Source organism: Apium graveolens, chromosome 1 (assembly GCF_009905375.1).
Source record: "Apium graveolens cultivar Ventura chromosome 1, ASM990537v1, whole genome shotgun sequence".
Lineage (NCBI taxonomy): Eukaryota > Viridiplantae > Streptophyta > Magnoliopsida > Apiales > Apiaceae > Apium > Apium graveolens.
The window spans coordinates 69,425,222-69,447,399 of NC_133647.1; positions in this window are offsets into that span (position 1 = coordinate 69,425,222).

The following is a 22,178-nucleotide window of genomic DNA, read 5'->3' on the forward strand; positions in this document are numbered from 1 at the left end:
GGACCACTTCGGGTCCGAGCATCTTATGCTCTATAACTTCATCTTAACATAAGGGAGATCGACACTGTCTTCCCTCAAGGATCTCATAAGGTGATATCTCGATACTGACATACCATCTATTGTCGTAAGAAAACTCAATCCGTGCTAAGTAACCATTCCAAATTCTTTAAGGTCTATTGCACAGACTCTCGTCATAGCTTCTAGCATTATAGCTTTTGCTTCTCAATACTCATTCTTTTCCAGTTCGTAATCGTTACTATCTTCCGTTCCTAATATTATACTGGTTATACTTTTGCTCGTTAACGTTCTGTAACCTTTTAATAACCACATGAACCTTAGTATCACGAATGTGTTAGATTTAGAATACCACTGCACTGATACTACTCCTTTCTAGCTGCTTCTATCTTTGAAAGCTTGATCCATCGTAAAGAAGTAAAAGAATTTATTGAGAGATCACTATGATCATGAACACTTGTTATATCGCATAGTTAGTACAGAAGGTGGCCAGCCTTTAGTACTTGACAAGCAATTAAACAACATGTGGTATCCTACTAGGCTTCTATCACACAGATAGATAGTCATTCGGCAATACCTCCCCTTCTGGAAGGGTTGTTCTTCTCAGCTTATACAAAATGAAAAGGAGAGAAAGAGCGAATTGAAGAGAATTGTATAAAAAAAAAATACTGCCACAAAACATCTGGCTTGGAGTCTACCCCTGAACTATAGAGGTTTATCCTAGGAGAATAAAACATATATATATGTATATATCTCAACATCAAGTATTATCGCATCGTATTTCACGTGTCTGAATATTTACTATTCCGTCAATCGTTCAATGGACCCATGCTCTTGCTCGAGCTTATAAACAATCACCTTTGAAACTCCCTCGACATCGAAAATCGAATCATGGATTTCATTCTAGACATCATCATTATTAGAATTCTATGCTTGCATCGCAACCTTCCTCGTATAGTAATACTACTCTTTATCGATAAGAAGGAATAAATATATAATATGTAAATAATCCACTAGTTAGTCTATCAATGATAACTTATACATCACCACGACCCGATTAGTGGTACTCAATCTCAATATCCGTTACACTACAACTCTCACGGTTGTAATCGGCTCATTATTCAAATAATCGTTGCTGCATTACTATGGTCCACCACTGACCTACTGTCGTCATTCACTTTCCATGAAATCTTAATAGCTAACCATACGGAGTCCATACATGTCGTATAGAATTCTTCTAAGAAGGAAACATAATCACCATTTCATGATTCATGAAGAACACTCCTGAACATGGCGTACATATGCCATGAAGCAGATAAAATTGCAGAAGAGTTTCAATGAAAGCAACGATAGCTGGTTAATACCATTATTAACCATATGTCCTTATTAGGAAACATGAAGCTCAAAGGTTCATTTAGTCCTCTCGTAACATGGTCCCGGCTTATCTCAAGATAGGACCTTCTAAAATAGATAGCCCGCTCACAATGCTAACATGAATTAAATCTTTACCAAACTACTATTATGGTTGAGTATCGTACAATCATCAGAAGAAATGTCAATCTTCCAAACCATAATACAACCTTTACGGCTTCAACCATCATCACTGTATTCCTCTGGCACGAGCGCCTATGATTGCCCTCTTACACTTAAAGTGTCGGCCACCTCTTTGGCCTTTCCTGATAGTAAAATTTCCTTACAATCAATGTCATTTGAACGATCTCCAACTAAATTTTCTACCTCATTTCCAATCACTGCTTGTGTGAAGATGTTTTCCTTAAAATCTGATGAGTAAAAAAAATCACCATTTTTCCGTAAGTTATTGCCTCAGTCTTTAGAGGTTACTCATTGTCACGACTGACTCTCGATCATACTTAGGACATCTTTTATCTTAGGTCCTAATTGCCTTGAACAATTTCGACCTTTACTGGTTCGATCCATACTTTCTCGTGGTTTAAGACGTGCCCCACTTGGCATTATTATAATTACGTCACATTTCCTTTATCAAAATTTCTATTCTTGAGAACTTTGAATATTACCTTTTTCCTTGTAAAACCTCTAAGGTTATCCTTGAATCGTTCCTCCTGTAGTCCCTAGATACAGGGCATATCAAAATACCATTTACTAATACAAGAACCATTGTCTATGTACTTCTGAAAAATTTCTCTACTGATCTTTAAAGGTTGTTGTTACCTTAGTCCTTCGTTCCATACTACCCAAACTCATAATGTCCCTATTGAGGGTGAAATGCCATCCTTTATGCATCCCCCACGGTTCATCTCAAGCTATTGAGGTTATGTCCTTAATTCTACCTTTAAAAAGGTACTTGCATCCTTACATGGATAAATCATGTCATATATCCCTGATAAGGGTATCTTATTCAATCATTCCCATCTCGATAGTATATGCCTAATTTCACAATAAAATCTGTATTCAAAATGAGGTCAATCAATATGGCCTCCAAAAGATAACAACGGTTATCTACTTTTCTTGCCTGATTCAGTAATGATAATAGGGATGTTCTAAAAGATATTGGTCGTGTTCAACGTGAACTTCTTTTTTACTAAATCCTCATTTACTTTTGTTGTTTATCTCAACAGTCATCTCAATGTTGAGATATCTTGTATACTTGGTGTCTCCCCTTTTTGGGCATCAAGTCACAGGTGTTACATACACTTCTCATTATTGAAGGTCACTTCCTTCATCCCATTTTCCTAATATCTTGTTATCCTGTCTCCTCAGTCCATCAGTGTTTCCTTATTAATCCATCGGTCTATCTCAAAGTTTCATCGAATACTCTCAACTTAAAGGGGATTAATTATACATATCGCTTACGCCTTCAACCTTGAATTTATCTCATGATCAGTCACTATCGCACTGATGATGACACACTTCTCTATATTTATTGCAAGGGTTTCTTAGGATTTCTCATACCTAACTCCCTTATCACTTCTCAACTCTATTTCCTTTATATCCCTTTATACTCCTTCCCCTTTCAGTCTTTTATTTTCGTTTCTATTACAACCATTTCATGAACCAACACCACATAAGCATTGATTTCAAACATCCCGTCATTCTGGGATTCGTGTCCTCAGAACGAATCTTGACCACTTTTACAACTTAGATTCATAATTCATCATACTCGTCCGCTTTTGTTCTGGCTCTAAAGCTTTTACACTAACTCCATATCCTTGGGAAGTACTTTCCCGAAAACAATTGACAGAACTTTAATCGATTTATTATAACCTCTGGCCCCATGTCTTTCTTGGCATTTCACCAGCGGGTGGCCTCTCTCTTAGGAAAGTAAGTGACAAAAACAGTCTTTTGCGCTTCGTCAATCATTTAGAATCTCAAATGATCCCTATATTTCCTTTAGTCAGGCTCTTGCCTCGACTGGGTCAACTTGTTCCTTGGAACTCTGAGAGCTTAGCGACTTAAAGGTCCTGAAAGAATTTCCCACCGCATTGCTTTCTCGGGGTGGTGGTTGGGGGGTAAAAGTATAAGTTCTATTTAGGCAGGTCCATGAATTGCCCCATAGGAGTACCGTCCTGGTTCTCCCTATCTTGCTCGACTTCTGTTTTCTTAATATGAAATGTTTCATCCTTCTCCCATAATCAGGGTTATCTTATACGTTAAAATCCTTGTTTTCCATTTCATTATGTTGTGGGTTCTTTCTTTCTTGATGGCGACCTCCCTGATTATCATATTCAGGGTTTGCCCTAAATTTTATTCCTCGAACTACGGATTTTATCTAAGATCCTTTCCTTAAGCTCTTAAACGTTTGGAACCCAAATTCTTTAGGAATACCTCATTATTCCCTTATCATCTTTCTCGGTATTAATCTCTTCTCCAGTCGTTGGCTTTCTGCCTTCATTCATCACTTTTTCTTGCCACAATACGATCTTTTCCAATAATTTGGGCTGCATTGCAATCTCAAACAGCTTTTCGGTACCGGCTCCGGTTACCTTCACTTCTATTTCCATTTTCTCAAAATCTCTTATCAACTCTCCCAAAGACATTATCATCTTGAGTCTCTCCTTTCTACTAAGGGCGTTAGCCACCATATTGGCTTTCCCTGGATGATAAAGAATCTCACAATCGTAATCCTTGATTAGTTCTAACCACCTCCTCTGGCGCATGTTGAGCTCTTTCTGCGTGGAAATATACTTGAGCTCTTATGGTTTGTGTAAATCTCGCACTTCTATCCATACCAGTAGTGCCTCCAATATTTAGGGCAAACTATTGTCGTGAGTCCAAGATCATGGGTGGGATATCGAATTTTATATTCCCTTAATTGTTTTGACGCGTACGTGATTACCTTATCGTGCTGCATAAGCACAGACCCTAATCCCTTGTGCAAAGCGTCACTATAAATCACAAAATCTCCTTTTTCCCACCGGCAACGCCAACGCAGGGGCCCTCACCAATCTTTTCTTCAATTCTTTAAAGCTGTTCTCGCATTCCTTAGTTCATTCGAACTTCTCAGTCTTACGAGTAAGCCATGTTAAAGGGGCTACTATCTTTACAAACTTGAACGAACCTCCGGTAGTGACCGGCCAATCCTACCTCTAGTAGTCGCCCAGACCATGGTCATCAATTCCTCAGTGGTCCTTTATTCATTCTTGTCAGGATCCTCCACGGAATCCTTCTCAGCAATAATCCCTTCTAGAACAACATCATTAACCGCTACATCCTCAATATGAACATCATCCGGTCTCATGGTAGGACGCTCTATCGAATCCATATTCTGATCTCCTAATAAGTAATAAAACATCATCACGTTGTTGCTCCTCAACCTCAGGGTTCGGCGTCCCGCTACCATATACGATAATGAACTACGCTTTTATCATGATATTTATAAGGGTTTCCATAAGGGTTTTAACTGTCAGTACTACGTTAGGTAGTCCGACTATGAACTTGGCAAGAGTTCTTATTTATCTTAGTGAACTTATTATTTTAACGTCACTTCATCTCTGAGGTTTATAACGCTTAGCTCTGATACCATTTCTGTAACACCCCCAGATCCGGGGTCGGGGATCCGGGTCGTCATGGTCTTTCTTTCCACAATATCACTTAACTTAATTAATAATAAATAACCTCATGCTGTGACCCCACACTAACACACACCATAACCCGTTATAGTCTCAGAGATGAAATTGAAATAAGTACAAGTCCTTGAATCCACAATTCAAAAGTTATTACAACCCAAAATGATTACTTGATAAGTTTACCATTAATTGCCATTATCTGCCACAAGTTATAATTATACATAATTGGTTCCCAAAAGTAGAATGCCTGATCTACAAATAGATCTACCTCTGCAGCTATAGCAGCTACGATATCAACGGGAAGAGGGGGGAGGCTTTCCACGCGCTTGCACTGGGTCTGCTTGAGTCTGGCCATCTTTTCTAACTGTTGTTGTGTGATGAAGAAATGAAGCAAGAGTGAGCATTACAGCTCGCAAGATAATATATAGTGTAAACAATAATGCAAGTATCTAAATGGATAACTTACTGGACACCTTTATCAAGTGTAAGGTACTTACTTACTCGATATAAGCTTAAAGGAAGATGAAGTTACCAATTACTTCACTATACTTATACCATTTTTAGAAATCTACTTGAACTACCACTGTTCAAAGTATAATAAGTTTCAAAAGTCCGTCCCATAGATGAGACCACAAGTTAAGACTTGAATAGATTCAATCTTTGAAATATTTTTAAGGGAAATGAAGTTACGAGATACTTCATTCAATGGAAACACCATTATAACTGTTTGACCCTTGTCAATGCTTCGACAATCACCCATTCATAGCCTTTCGATCGAAATGCTCCGGGTAGTGTTGCAGAAATATCCAACTGGATGATGAACTCATTACGGGAGTTTGCCGCGCCAGGAAGACCACTTACGATGATCAGTCGCAGTAGTGCAACCCCACCATTTTCTACATGTAGAGAAGAACCTATCGGATTTACTTGTCAACCGAACACTAGACTCCTAAGGAATGGACCGTCTTAGTGGAACTTCCAGGCCGTTTGGGCAAATATAATAAGGTTGGGCCGACGCCACTCGACCACTTACGCCACTCCTAGTTCAGATGAAATCCATGACTCTGAAACGTAAAGCTCGTCCCCCCTTTCCCCAAGTAGAAACTTGTTGATACGGCTCCACCAAGAACTCGTATCTAGTTGGAAAGGAAAACTCACCGATATTTCCCAGGCGATGCCTGTTAATGGATTAATTTGTTCCAAGAATTTTACTTCCCGAGTGTTGGGTAAGTAATCAAAAACTCTTTTATCAAAATAGCAACCTTGTTGCGAATTAAAACACACCACAGAGCCGGATCCCTCAGGTTTTGAGCGAGTATTTAAATCCCCTTCGAAAGGAGGATCTTAAATATAAAAATGAGTTTTGGGATCCGCCCTAACTTTTAAAATCATTTTGAAGACTCGAAAACATTTTTAAGAATATTTGGAGTAATGCTGATTTAATAAAATAAATCAATCCCGATATATTAGAAAATATCTGAATATTATTATTTAAATAATATTCCCATAAGGGTGATCCTTATAAAAATAATCGAGGTAGGAGTTTTAAAACTCATACTTGAAATGAATAATAAATAACCAAAGATATACTTATACGAAAGTACGATCTTTATTTGAATGATCGAAAATAAGTTTGATTATCGAAACATTATTCTTTAATAAAATAAAGAATATTATTTAGTAAATAAGCGGAGTCATAAGTCCTCGAATGAATATTCAAAATAATATTCATTAATAAAAATAAAGTTATCGAATAAATCTTATTCGATTAATAGTTTTGAAAACTATATCTATATATATATATAAATATATATAATATACTCGGGAACATCGACTCCCGGTTTTAGAAAATGTTCACCTTTGGGTCCCCTATACTAAGGGTATACGCAACTACTGCTTATCTCTAGCATAGGTATTATGCAACTTATAAGCATTTGAATCAACAATTAGATATCAAGATTACGAAACAGACATGCATGTATACCATATCAGCATGCTCCAATATCGCAAGATTTGCTAATAACAATCATGCACTTATCACAAGATAATGCATATACATATATACATCACAACAACAGTATAACGGGTAGAAAACTTGCATGAGTGTTCCCGGATAGACTTAAGCTTAGAGTGGGTCCGATAACCTATGAACAACAACATAAGTCGAAATTAAACCCCGGTCGCTTAAGAAACTAGACTTTAACCAATTGAACCCTAACGTTCGCTTATGGTCACTCCTACGCTTAACGAATCACATAAGTCGTTCGAGTACCCTCGGCTCCACCATTTTTAATAAATTAACCATTAAGAATTTTAAGGCGATTCTTTCGCGAGTACTCTACCAACTGCCTAATACACTTTAAATAATTGCTTCATACTCCAATTAGTCTTTTAAGGGTCTTAAACAAGGTTTCAAAGTTAAGCGAGGGGTAAAGGTTCGTTCGCGAAACACCGTAACTTAAAACGGTCGTTTCTCCTAAACTATAAATCGGATCTAAGCGAACCACATACCAAAATGAAGCTTACGATATGATCTAGATAAACATGGTAAGGTTACAGACTGGTCAGTGAGCTTTCTGTCCTGAACACTAAGTACAAGCAGTTGAATAAAATGGGCATTACGATGACTATGTTTACGCGAATACCAAGTTTCTCAATACACCAAAACCTCACAAAACAACCCACAATTATTAACACATCAAAACCTCAACTAAATAATACTATACCAGTCCTTATTATCCAGATTCTTCATCTCAACCAACCACAATCAAGTTCTATTAACTATAACAAGATTCATTCACCAAATCACTCCAAATTCAAATCAAACTACTAATAATCAAATATCATGCTTCTCATTTAGAAAACCAACCATGAAACTCACTAATAATCAAAGTAAAGGCTATGGTTTGAATTTTATACCTTCCTTGGGAGGTGTTAAGTTGCTAGGAAGCCTTAGGGAGCCTCCTACAAGCTTGATCTTTCCAAAGAAATCAAGAACACAAAGTTAGTCTTTGAAGTTTCTAAAAGTACGATTGAAAGAACTGTAAAACTGAGGGTCTTACCACGCTTATTTGGACGATACTTGTGAACAAGAGTGGTAGGCCATCTCAATATCTTTCCAACGAGCTATAGAACACAACATTTGAGTGCGTATTGAAGGAGATATGGTAGTTTTAATTTGCTGGGTTTGTTTTGGCCGAGAGCTTTGTTCTTGGAAGCAAAAGTCAACTCTCCTTCTTTTTGTTTTATAAAATAATGCTTGGTTGCTTCTCTTTTTGTCTTAGCCAATTATTTAAATTTTTTACCATGGTTAATTTTGCATGGTCCAAAATCAACCAACAAAACAAAATTCCTTTGTCATGCTTATGTCATCAAGTTTGTGTCATCTTTTTACACTTGTCTTCCCTTTGTGGTATGATGACATCATCACCCACTAACCTGTTTGATTAACCCTTAATTACTTGGCTAATGACCGTTTATATGTTATACGGTTCGCTTAACTTTCGTTCTCGTTCATCGTATGAGGGATCATATCCGGGATCTTATTACTTGGGTTCCCCTAAACCTTTCTCAATATTTTATATTCCTTTTTTGATCCTCTCTTATAATCCTTGAATATAAATCCTTGAATATAAATCCTTTTAATCACGTTACCTTATACTCAATTCTTTCAGTATCTGGTGGATTTTCGGGAAAAAATCAAATTGTCCGGATTCGAATTCTGACGACCTTTACATACACTCATTTACTTTATGGAATACCAATACGATCTCAGAATTTCCATAACAGTACTCCTATATAGTGTTGTCTTATAATTTTCCTTAATCAGCATCATCAGCAAAAAGTTACTATTCATCAGTGTTTCAAAAATTCCAAAAATTGGGGTTATTACACAAGTGCAGTTTCTAAATCAGTTTTGCTCATGCACTTTTGGAAGGACAAACACATGATAACCAACAGGGGCCTTCCACAACTGTGACCACTTCTTATAACCATTAGAAGCTAGGGAACCAACTGCTTAATCCTCTTAAAAGGGTGAACTTCGTAAAAAGAAGAGAAAGCATGCACCTTTAAATGTGATAAGTGAGAGTGGTGATGATCAAATCCAAATAGAGTCTAACCTTGTCAAGAAGCTAAAGAAGACAAAGAAAATTGAGATGACCACTCATGAAGCTACCTCTGTATAAGGATGTAGTTGTAAAAGAGGGCATTAAACAGACTCTAGGGGCACCTTCTCAATAAGGTGTCTCTATTGAACAAAGCACTATCCCTAGTGCAATATGTACATAGTCTGCACCCCAACTTGAGCACTCTCAAGTTGGTGAAAAAAGAAATATGGTTGGCACTACCACTAAGAGCACATCAATTGAAGCTCCCTCATTCATTCAGGGGAGCTTCTAACAATCAATTCTACTCTCTCTACTCTTATATCTTGAATTTCTTCTACATACAATCAAGGGCTTGAATCAAATTCTCAATTCCTACCAAAATCAAGTGACACGGTTCAAGAAATTGTACTCACCATCCAGGAACCATATTTAGTTGGTGAGACGCTACAATCTGGGGGTAGACCTTGATGACACCAACACAAACACAGGGGTTTCATCAGTTTTAACTAAAGACCCTACGACTATTACTGTAGCACCTTCATTTGCCAAGAAATCTTCACATATTGATAGGTTTGAGGGAAGTACTCCTGAGGGGGAGCTATCTAAATCCTCTTCAATTTAATTGGAGGTTCCTCATGTAGGGATAACTCACCTCAAAACCCTAGTTGAAATTGCACTGTCAATTGAAGCTGAGAGTAAAATTTCCAATGATCCATCTATTGTGGATGAAAGTATAGCACATTCAAGTGCCAATTCCTTTCAAGAAGAACAAGGTTTTGAGACTATGGTACATGATAGTAACTTAGTCAACTCCCCTCCAATTTAAATGGAGGTTCCAATTAGTGGTCAATAACAAACTATCAAAACCACAACAACAGTTGTGAGTCCAACTATGACTCATATCACAGGTTTCCCTACCACCTCCATACCCTCCACCTCAAAACAAAGAGACATACTATCTACCTCAAAAACTACTCCACAACCTTCTCACCTCATCTCTCAATGGCTGCAAGATGCTCAAGCCCAACCAACAACTTTTAATGATCTTTCGGTTGAGCAACTTGCAGGCCTAGCCAATATCTCCCAACAACTCCTCATAATAGTTATGTCAAACCGAGAATATCAAGCCATACTACTTTCCTACAAGGAGGATGTTCAAGAACAACAGGAGAAGATTACAGATGAATCAAATGGTAATGTGGATGCATGGCATTCCAAGGATTTTACTAAAACTACGAAGCAGGTCTTAGAAAAATTTAGAGAAGAATATGTGACCATTTTGTGTCGCAATGCTAAGGTCCTCACTCCCCAAGAAGTGTATGATGTAGTGACAGAAGTGTATAAAGCACAGTTGAGGCCTTTCATCACATTGCAAGAGCTATGGAAAACACTTTGGTCAAGCATCAAGCTTCTGTGAAGAAATTGGTGAAGGATAGGATTGATGAGCTGATGCCCACATTTCAAGAAATTAAGACCAAGTTTAACAAATTTTCAGATAGACTTCAAGCCCTCTCTAACTCAATAGAAGATAATGGGTCTAAGCTGAGAGAATCTTTCAAAGCTCTGCATTAAGTGATCCAGAAACAAATCACTCATAATAATGACTCAAAGGTCAAACTGGATTAACTTACAAAGCTTTGAACCTTCAGCCTTGGTCATAGAGGAGGTCAAGAATGCTGTGCAAAATTCTGTTGGTACTTTGGAAGCATCCAATTCACAACAACCTATGTCTACATCCACCAACCTACAAATCCAAAACTTGCAACCTCAAATCTCAACTCTACAGTCTTCAAATGAATCTCTGTCAACTCAAGTCTCGCAGTTGACATCTTTGGTGCACAGCCAACAACAAGATATGAAGTCCCTAGTAGATTCCCACAAACACCTTCAAATGCAAAATTCTGTATATTTGGGAGCTATTATGGGAGCTTTAAACATTCCTCTTCCTGCATTTCCAGAAGTAGTTAGACCTGAACTTCCTGATCCTCTAATCTTTCCTGCTATCAAGACTACGGGGGAGATAGAAGCTAGACAGCTAAAATCATCCAGCCAAGCCACAGTTCTAACAATTCAAGATGATGTTGGGGCAGAAAGACTACAAAAAGTAACTGATGGATCCTATTTGGACAAAGAATTTGATGAATTGCTCAGGGCTCTCAGAGTTTCTCTAACCAATAACTTCTTCACCTACAAAAAGGCCTTGGACAGATTCATCAATTTTCTAAGGGTGATAAATTATCACTGATAATGGTGATAAAAGGGAACTTCCAAGAGAGGAGGATTGTTGCAAATATAAATGAGTCATGTGTGGATAGATGTATGCAGGTGTCTCTTAATTATCTCCTGTTATGACCGACATTTTATGTAATATTATCTGTGGATTTTGTGTGATATTAAAGCCGTAAGTGGATATACTTAATGGTTGTACCTTGTGTGAATGAAAAATTTCTGTAATTTAAATTTGCTTTATGTAGTATATGATTTTTCAAAGCAAGAGTTTATTTATTTCCCTTATTTTTGATTTATAAGGAATATTCTAAACCTTGGAGAAATTTTCTTTTAAAAGTTATTTTGTTCACAAATCTCAAAAGTGATTTTATAAAATTTCTAAAAATCCAAGTTATTTTATGGTATAAATATTATCATTTTTGAACGTGTATTTTATATTATAAAAATGAATCTTTACAAATTTTATTTATTATAATTATCAAATTACATAAGAGACCTTGCATGCAAATCACCCTTCTATTCTCTCAAAGGGCAAATAAGACTTTTCCAACCCCACTAACTCATTTGTTAATTACCAAATTACTACATTAGCCTTGCATGCAAAATGGCCTAACTTTAGCTAAAGGACATTTTTGTAAGTTCTCACTTCCACTCATTATTTTGTCAACCAAAAAGCATAAAACAAAAAGCAAAGTGGGAGAAGTCATTCCACTCATTCCCAACTCCAACACACCATAATTTTTCTCTCCTCCCACTCCCACCATTGCTCTCGGCCGAAGCATCAATCCCCCACCCCCCTTCCATTTTTCATTTCATTCTTCATCTTCCCAAGTGTAAATCTTCTACCTACATTCATCTTATATACTTTCCAAGAGTTTTGTGACTTGGAAGTTGAAGTTCCATGGATGCATGTGTAGTTCTTATGTGATCTCCAAAGAGAAACTCTTGATTCTTGTGAATTCAAGAGCTCTCTATGAGATATATTATATATATGTGCTAACTAAGTGTTCTATGAGATATGAGTTAGAACCATGTGTCACAAGTTAGTTCAAGTCAGGGCGTTTTCTGCCCAGAAAAACAGGGGAACCATGGACTTTAAGCTTAGGCCCAAGGAGGCCCAAGCTAGGCCCTTGAGCCACATCAAGTTTGGGAGATGCCTTATGGTCAGAAGAGTCTAGTGTAGAAGTTTTGGAGGTAAACTTGTAGTTTAAGAGTGTCTAATACACTCAAGAAACCATAGATGTCATTCTGAAATTTACTCCAGTAAGCACTTTCACTTATCACATAGTTTTAGAACACTTAGGAGTGAGATCTAGGTTGACCACTATGGTTGCAAGATAGTATAAAGCCATTAGAATTAAAGGCCCAAGTGAGGGTCAATAGGTTTTGGATAGTTAAGTAAAGGCACATTGAGCAAGAAAGCCAAAATTTGGGAACTTTGTCTAGTTTAGCGACCAAGTGGCTTAAGTTGGGGATCGAGATCATCCAAGCCTAGTGTTGCATTATGGTGTATGTGATGTTATTTGGTATTAAAATATGATATGTGAGTATATGTGGCTATGTGTACAATTATATTTATAAGGTGAATATAAATTGCGTGTATATAGGCCTAAGTGTCATTTGTGTTGTAAATAGGTTGAGTTGGTGAGAGTATAATATAATGAGGTTATTATTAATTGTGTAGGATCTCGAGACGAGGGTAAACTTGCCATAAAGGTCGAGTGAAGCTTCCAGTTGCTCCTTCCAGCCAGACCAGACCAGCCTTTCTCAAGGCAAGTGATTCAACCTGTCTTCGTATTCACTGCAAATGTGTAACAATTAGTTTATATATATTGATGCGATTATCCTGAGTCATTTTGATATACTTGAAACAAGCGATTCTTACGTCTATCTTTGAATTATATAAAAATGCCATGAACCCTCAAGTACGTATTGCAAGTAGATCAGAGGTCTTAACACGTTAGTATATTAAAGTAATTGGAATGCCATGATAAAATAAAGAGTTGTTATAATACTTGATTGATCCTCTTGATTAACATGCTAATGATTCCTAAAGTAATGATGTCTCACCCTGATGCTTGAACCCCTATAGAAACTTTACCTTGATACCTAAAAGCCAGATATTCATCAAAGTTGTCCATAATTGATTGATACCCCTCTTTCTTACCCTAAAGTTTGACAATCCTGATATACCTTGAGCTAAAGATCATTTCTTCATACCCTAACACCCTTAGTATTCATGAAGCTTATCTTCTTGATGTTCTAGCACTTGTACCTTATCGAAAACCATTGCTTTAAGCCTAGTTTGGCATTATTCTTTCATAATATCCAATAGCCTTGTTAAATTTCCTTGTCCAAGTTCTTGTATATGGAAACCTTTCAGTTACCCTAATACAGTAAAGTCTAGTGGATCATGGCCTTGAGAATTCGTGACATATTTCCAGTGTTTCAAGTTGATCTATAATCCCTTGATAAAAATGTTTACTACTTAAGAGATTTTGTTATAAATCGGCATCAGTTTTTGAAATGATTAAAATGTGGATTTTCAGTCCTAAAGGGGGATAAATGTTTTTTTTGAATAGTGGATCTGGACTGAGACGTGAGTCCTTCCACACTTATATTGTAGGCTTAAAAGTTGCCTAGGGATCCCATTAATGTTTTAGAACCCAGCGAGGTTCGGGATTACTTCGCGGCTGATCACCGGCTGTAATCCGTAGCATTATAAAATGATTTTGATTAAGATATGATTTTGAAAATGTTTTGATACAAGCAGATGATGCCATCACCCAAAGTTTTATCTCTTGTTATTATTGGTTATGTCTTCACATTATCGTTCTTTAATATATATCTCAATTTATGTTTTGTATCGTATTGTCTAGCACTTGTTGAGCATTTGGCTCACTCCTTGCTTTACCATGATATTACAGCTAGCAGCTATGGTTAGATTCAAGCAGACAGCACGTAAGACCTGTGACGCTGATGCGTATGTCCGAGCTCAGGTAGAATAAGAGATAGTTTTGTGTGAAGACTCGATATTGAAATCAGTTGTAATACATGGTAGTGTTGGGCTGTTCCAAACCCTAAACTATAAGATCTTGGATTCGGTTATGTTTACTTTCTTCTAAATATTGTAATAGTTATATTTATTTTGTTTGTTAAGTTGGGGGTGTGACGGGTTTTGGTATCAGAGCTACGGTTTAGAGTCCCTGGACAGCCCAAATAGGTTCTAGGATATATGTATAGGTTATAGATAATATGCGAGAGAGTAGGTTAAGTAAATTTATTATTAATACTCCACTTATTGGTTTGTCAGCAAAGGGCGCATTCCTCGACACCCTCTGGGTCGGACGATACTATTGCTTTCTCCGTGTATGCTGAGTTGAGGCGCGAGTTTGACATGCTTCAGGGCAAGTACGACCGACTGATAGACCGACTGAAGAACGTGTACCCGGACAGCCGAAACTATGAAGGGGAGCCCAATGAGCAGATGACTGCGAGACTTGAGACTTTGGTTCAGTACGTCAACACTAAGCTTGAGGAGATGCCATCACACCGAGACCGCACCAGCCAGTATGTCATCCAGATGGTGGCAGATAAGCTCCAGAGTATTGTGAAGACACTTTGAGAGGAGAAGACTACCAAGCCCCGTTCTGATGGAGTGGAGCCTTAGTTCTTTCCATTATTTACCTTTTCATGTTGTTGTACTATCAGACTTCGTAGAATTCCCAGTTGTTTCCTTTAAATAAGCATGTTGTTCCTAGAATCAAACTTTGTCCTAATCCTATGTATTGTGACCTTTAAATTTCAAATATTATGCACTATCGTTCCATTTGCTCTCAACTGCTATTTTACGCCTTCATATGTATCACCATATCTGTTTAATTTGAAACTTGACCTCATATGTAAATAAGAATGTCATGCGATACCCTCGAATTATTTCATCATTCATATCTATTTTGACATAACTCTTATTTCAGGATCATGCCTCCCAAAAAGAAGAACCCAACAACCACATCTACCACAAACCCAAATATTCTTCGATTATTGGAAACTTTGCAACAGCAAACCAATGCTGTAGCTCAACAAAAACTAACTCTTCAACAACGAATTGAAAACCAAGATAACCGTGAACCACACCAACCACCCGAGCCACCAGTACCACCTCGACAAATTGTCACTTTCAAGGATTTTCAGAATGTGAATCCACCTGCATTTCATAATACCACTGATCCAGTAATAGCTAACACATGGATTAAGGAAATAGAAAGAGCTTTTGAGTTGGTACAGTTAGGAGATGATCAGAAGACGCCATATGCTACTTACTTCTTGAAGGGCGAAGTCATCTATCGGTGGGAATCAGTAAAAGCTATGGAAGCAACTCAGCAAGTTTCTTGGGAGAGATTTAAGAAATTATTTCTGGAAAAGTATTACCCTAAGTACATGCATAATCAGATGGAGCTTAAATTTCTTGAGTTGAAGCAAGGGAACATGACTGTACTGGAGTATGAGAACAAGTTCACTGAGTTATCAAGGTTTGTGACAAAGTATACCATCACTGAGGAGGAAAAAGCGAAGAAATTTCAGCAAGGATTGAAGCCTTGGATCAGAGATAGAGTGGCTATGTTTGAGCTTGAAACCTATGCGGGAGTAGTACAGAAAGCTGCTCTGATAACAAGAAAAGAAAGGTTCCATATTATGGAGAGAAGTCTGAAGCCGCAAATTCACAAGATCGGAATGTTAAGAGGATTGGATTTCATAAGGATGGAAATTTTCACAAGAAGGGAAATTTGGGCAAAAGATAAGAATCGAAGGGGAACGACCACAAGCCAAGGGCAAGTTGGAGAAAATAGGTTCCAGAGATCGGAATGCAAGCACTGTGGAAGAAGACACCCCGGAATGTGTAATAAGCTGAGCATGACCTGCTATAGGTGCGACCAGAAGGGACGTATAAGGATTTAAAAGAAAGTTATTATTGGATTTTTAACGCATCGGGGTCATGGCAAAACACTTTTACACATACAAAATCCAAATAAAAGCATATAAATCGTGAATAAAAATTCGAGGGATCGAATCTAAACTTTAAAAATAATTCGGAGACAACGATCAGAGATCCTTAGCAGTTGCTCCTCAAGTGTGAAGCACTCCACCGGTATCCACCAAGAAAACGATGTTAAGGAGGAGGAAGTAGGTGGAGAGAATTGGGTTTTCCAAACTTTTTGGGTTTTCGGGTTCGATGGGGTTAGAATAAAATAGGGTCTATAATAGTGTATTTATAGGCAAAATTTTTAGCTGAAATTTTCCCATAAATAATATTATTATTATCCCATTTATTATTCTCATTAATAATTAAAACACCTTTTAATTATTAATCCTTTTTCTAAACACTTTAGAAATAATTCTCTCTCTTGATTTAATTTCCAAAAATTAAATCCTTAATTAATAATATTAAGAACTTTTCTTAATTAATTTATAATCAATTAAATCTCATTTAATCAATTATTAAATTTTCCAATTAATTATTTATTTCACAAATAAATAATTATTTAGCCATTATTAATTAATTCCTCCACCATTAAATCATTCTCTTTTTATGGTGTGACCCTGTAGGTTCAATATTAAGCCGGTAGTAGAAATAATAATAATAAAACTATTTTATCATTATTTATATAAATTCTCTAATTTATTAAATATGATTAATTAATTAATCACATTTATTCTACATCGTGAGGGATACTTCTCAGCATATCGCGACTATCCGGATAATATGAATTCACTGCTTAGAATATCAAGAACCTATTCAGTGAATAGTTACCGTACAATAAACTCCTTCTACCCTACAATGTCCCGATTAAATACAAGGCATGGATCTCGTGTCAAGCCTATCTAATTCAATCACTTGCTTACCATTTACTATGCGTAGTTCTATGCAAATTAGAAACTCCTTTCTAATTTCATTCACTCTGGCCAGAGATTCCTGAACTGGCATAAGTGGATCAGCCTTGAACATTCGCTTCCTTCACTGGAAGGGGTAGATCCTTTATTGATCATACACTATCTTCGTGTACAAATTTCTATACCCAGAAGAGCCCTAATAATTGTCCCTGGAGACTAAGAACTAAACCAAAGCATAGTTCAGTGTACACAAGATGACTATGATGACCTCAAGTCTAAGGATACTTGTACAACTATCACTATATGAACAACTACTGACACGTGAGTGAACTCCATCAGTTGTTCAGCTGTGCGAGTCATGTTCAGTGAACTTATTCTATAATAAGCACCTACATACTAGCTATAGTGTCACCACACAAATGTCTATGAGAACAGACATCCTTCATAATGAAGCAAGCATAGTATGTACCGATCTTTGCGGATCATTAATTACCAGTTAGTAATCCTATGACCACGAACTATTTAAGTTTAGAGTTATCATCTTTTTAGGTCTCACTATTATGATCTCATCATAATCCATAAAAAACTTTACTCTAAACTATGGTATATCTTATTTAAACACTTAAATAGATAAAGCCCGTAATAAAAACAAAACAAGTCTTTTATTAATATCAATGAAATCAAAACAGATTACATAAAAGTTATTCCTAAATCCTTATACATGATTGGACTTAGGACATATCCCTTTCAATCTCCCACTTGTACTAAAGCCAATCACTCTGGTATCTAATACCCATCTTGTCTTTATGACGATCAAAGTGACTTTCATAAAGTAGCTTTGTGAGTGGGTCTGCTATATTGTTATGTGTATCAACTCTAATTCAATACAATACAAGAAATGTTACCGCGCTCCCACTAACCCTTTTGTAGACCCATGGTTCATCTTTGTTTTTTTTGATAAAATCAAACTCTTTGATTGTCTCATCAAAATGAATGTTCCATCTTTTGAGAAGCCTGCTTTAAACCACATTTGGTTCGCAGTAGCTTACACACTAGGTTTTCATTTCCCTTGGAAAGAAAACCATCTGGCCATCTGCCAGATTTCATAGTCGTAGTAAGCAGCAATCGCAAGCAAAATCCGAACTGATTTTAACAGGGCTACAGGTAAAAGGTTTCATCAAAGTCAATCCATTGCCTTTGTTTGAATCCTTTTGCCACAAGCCTGGCCTTATAGGTCTCCACCTGGCCATCTGCTATAATCTATCTTTTATATACCGTATACATAGATTCCATTCTGGATTTCATGGCACTATGCCATTTCTCTGAGTCAACACTACTCATAGCCTCATTATAGGTCACAGGGTCGTCATCATCAATGATCGACAACTCATTGTCATTCTCAATGACAAGGCCATAATACCTCTCAAGTTGGCGAGACACTCTCCCTGATCTATGAATGGGCTGTTCCACAAAAGGTTGTTCAGTCAGAACAGGTGTTTCCACTTGATCCGTAGTAGTTTGTGCTTCTTGAACTTCATCAAGTTCAATTTTGCTCCCACTGTTTCCTTCAAGGATAAACTTCTTTTCCAAGAAGGTAGCATGTCTGGAGACAAACACCTGATGATCGGTGCAAAAGTAATACCCTAAAGTCTCTTTAGGATATCCCATAAAACTACATTTTCTGGATCGATATTCCAGCTTATCTGGGTCAACTTACTTGACATAAGCTGGACATCCCCAAATCTTAACGTGTTTAAGACTCAGTTTCCTTTCTTTCCATATCTCATACGAAGTTTGAGGAACAGATTTTGGAAGGCACCTTATTCAGTAAATATGCTGAGGTTTCCAATGCATAACCCCATAGGAATACTGGAAGATTTGCGTAGCTCATCATGGACCGAACTATGTCTAACAAAGTTCGATTTCTTCTTTCAGATACCAATCTGGAGGAGTCCACTGGGAGACTATACCATTTACTTTGAGATAATCCAGAAACTCTCCATTCAAGTATTCACCATCTCGATCTAATCGAAGAATTATAATACTATGTTTGGTTGTTTCTCCACTTCATACTTATACTCTTTGAACTTTTCAAAGGCTTCAGACTTGTGTTTCATCAAACACATATCCGAATCTAGATTTATCATCTATGAAAGTAATGATGTATGAAAATCCACCCATGGCTTGCGTAGACATTGGTCCACATGCATCTGTGTGTACCATTCATAGCAAATTTGCAGTCCTCTCTCCATGTCTACTAAATGGAGACTGCAATGCCACTATAAAGTGAGATTTTCATCATCCCTTTTCTTTTATTAGTTTGTTCAATCTGAAATAAATTATGTCACATACATACAGACCATTATTTAAAGCACCACGTCCATAAAGAATATTATCTCTAAGAATAGAACATTCATTATTCTCAATAATAAATGAAAATCCAGCGAAGTCTAACATGGGAATAATATTCCTCACAATCGAGGGAACAAAATAACAATTATTTCAAACAATAGTCTTGCCCGTAGGCCTATGTAAATGAAATGATTCTACATCTTCAGCAGCAACTCTTGCTCCATTTCCATCAGTAGAATCACCTCCTCTTCCTTAAGAGTCATACTTCTCCTTGGTCCCTGCAACAAATTACAGATTTGAGAACCACAGGCGGTATCTAATACCCAAGTAGAAATTTGATTTAATGACATATTCATTTCTATCATGAACATACCTGAATCATAAGCGGTAGTCTCACTACCCTTCTTCTTCTTCAATTCTGCAAGGTAAACCTTGCAGTTCCTCTTCCAGTGCCCCACCTTGTTACAGTTAAAGCAAACAACTTTGCTTTTGGGGTCTTCAGCTTTTGGTGGAACCGGCGTTTTCTCACCTACTTTCTTCTTCTTGGAAGGGTTCCTCTTCCTTTTCTTAGGATTGAAACCTTCACCAATTAGAAGAACAGAACTCTTCTTAGGGGGAAAATTCGATTCCGCAGTCTTCAACATGTTGTGGAGTTCAGGCAGGCTGACATCCAACTTATTCATGTGAAAGTTCACAACAAACTGCGAGAACGAACTCGGAAGCGATTGCAAGACCAGGTCTTGGCTCAGCTCCCCATCCATGACAAAACTAAGTTGTCCAAGACGTTCAATCAAATTGATCATCTTAAGTACATGGTCATTCACAGATGATCCCTCAGACATCCTACAACCGAACAGCTCCTTCGATATCTCATATCGAGCGGTCCTCCCCGCCATATCATACAACTCTTGTAGATGCATTAGGATAGTGTGAGCATCCATATGCTCATGTTGCTTCTGTAGCTCAATGTTCATGGAAGCTAGCATGATGCATTGAGCAACATTTGCATCATCTATCCACTTACGATACATAACATGTTCATCATTATGTGCATCACTAGCAGGTTCAGTAGGCTTAGGTGAGTCAATCACGTATTCCAGCTTCTCAATCCTGAGAACAATTCTCAAGTTTCGAAGCCAGTCAGCATAATTAGGACCAGTCAATTTGTGAGCATCTAGTATGCTCCTGAGTGATAGTGCAGAAGACATAATGTATATTGTAAATCTGTAAATGATAAACACATAACAACACTTAGCAAATATTCGATTTCATTTTAAAACACTATATGAATCGGGTCTTTATTCATAAGTGGCTCCCACTAGTTTTCCTAATTTATTCAACCCCCTACGTGAAAAATTAAGCATTCATAATGCTAGTGGGAATAGGGATCCTACATTCCATTACACGACCTCGGCTGTAGCACGAACCGCCATGTAATGTTCAATAGGCAGACAACTCTTGTCAATTACATCTCATGTTATTCCCTAATCAAACTTTAGCCTCTTGAATAATTGAGTCTCGGCTGTAGCACGACAAACTCAATATTCTAAGTCAAGTCTAACCCAACATTCCGTACAGTTGAATCAGTCCCCAAAGGCCCACGGCTGTAGCACGTACCGACCTTTAGATTCTTATTCAATGTACACATCTCTATATAATAGACAAGTATTTCTTATTTCGAAATCAAAGCCCTCGGCTGTAGCACGAACCGACAATGATTCAAAAATAAGAACTACTTTTCTATCATGTTGGAAGGCTATGACCGACACAAGCCCGTTGTGTCATTGGCCAATTACAACTTGATATTATTTAATTTTAGAGGGATTATATTACATTACAATCATAATCATATTATAAAGAGATTCTTCCTTTTAAATTAAATATTTCAAATCAATAATCAATAATCAGATGATTCCCAGATCGGGTGGAGCATTGTCAAGAGGCGTCACTTAATAACCCTTTCTTACAGATAGAAATCTGTTGTTGACAGAATCATCCTTTCTCTCATATCAAAAATTCATATTCAATTACGTGTTTCATAAACACAAGAATCTCATGATTGTATTCATAATATTATTATTAAGGTTATGAAACAATTTCACTATACTAGGTTGTCTAACAAGCGCCTTATATTTATTTAAGTTCACCTAAATCTATCATCGCATGATAAACTAAGCATATATCACATATATAAACATGAATAAACATCAAGGTAGGCATGCTACATCATCTAGCATATTGGTCTAAGCATTATACATCTCTATGTATCACATGAAGCATTTAAAAGCAGTTAAAACAGTTAAAAACAGCTTTAAAACACTTCATGGAAATATAAACAGTTCAAAACTTTTATATAAACTAAAATTGGTCACTCCATTAGATCCGTCTCGGAAAAACGAATCCAACGGTATATTGCACGCCTAAAATGGAGTTACGAAACTCCCAGAAAATCAATTTTAAAATCAACAGAAGGGATGTAACGCATTACAGGAACGCGTTACAGGATCTGTAACGCATTCCGGTGATGCGTTACACC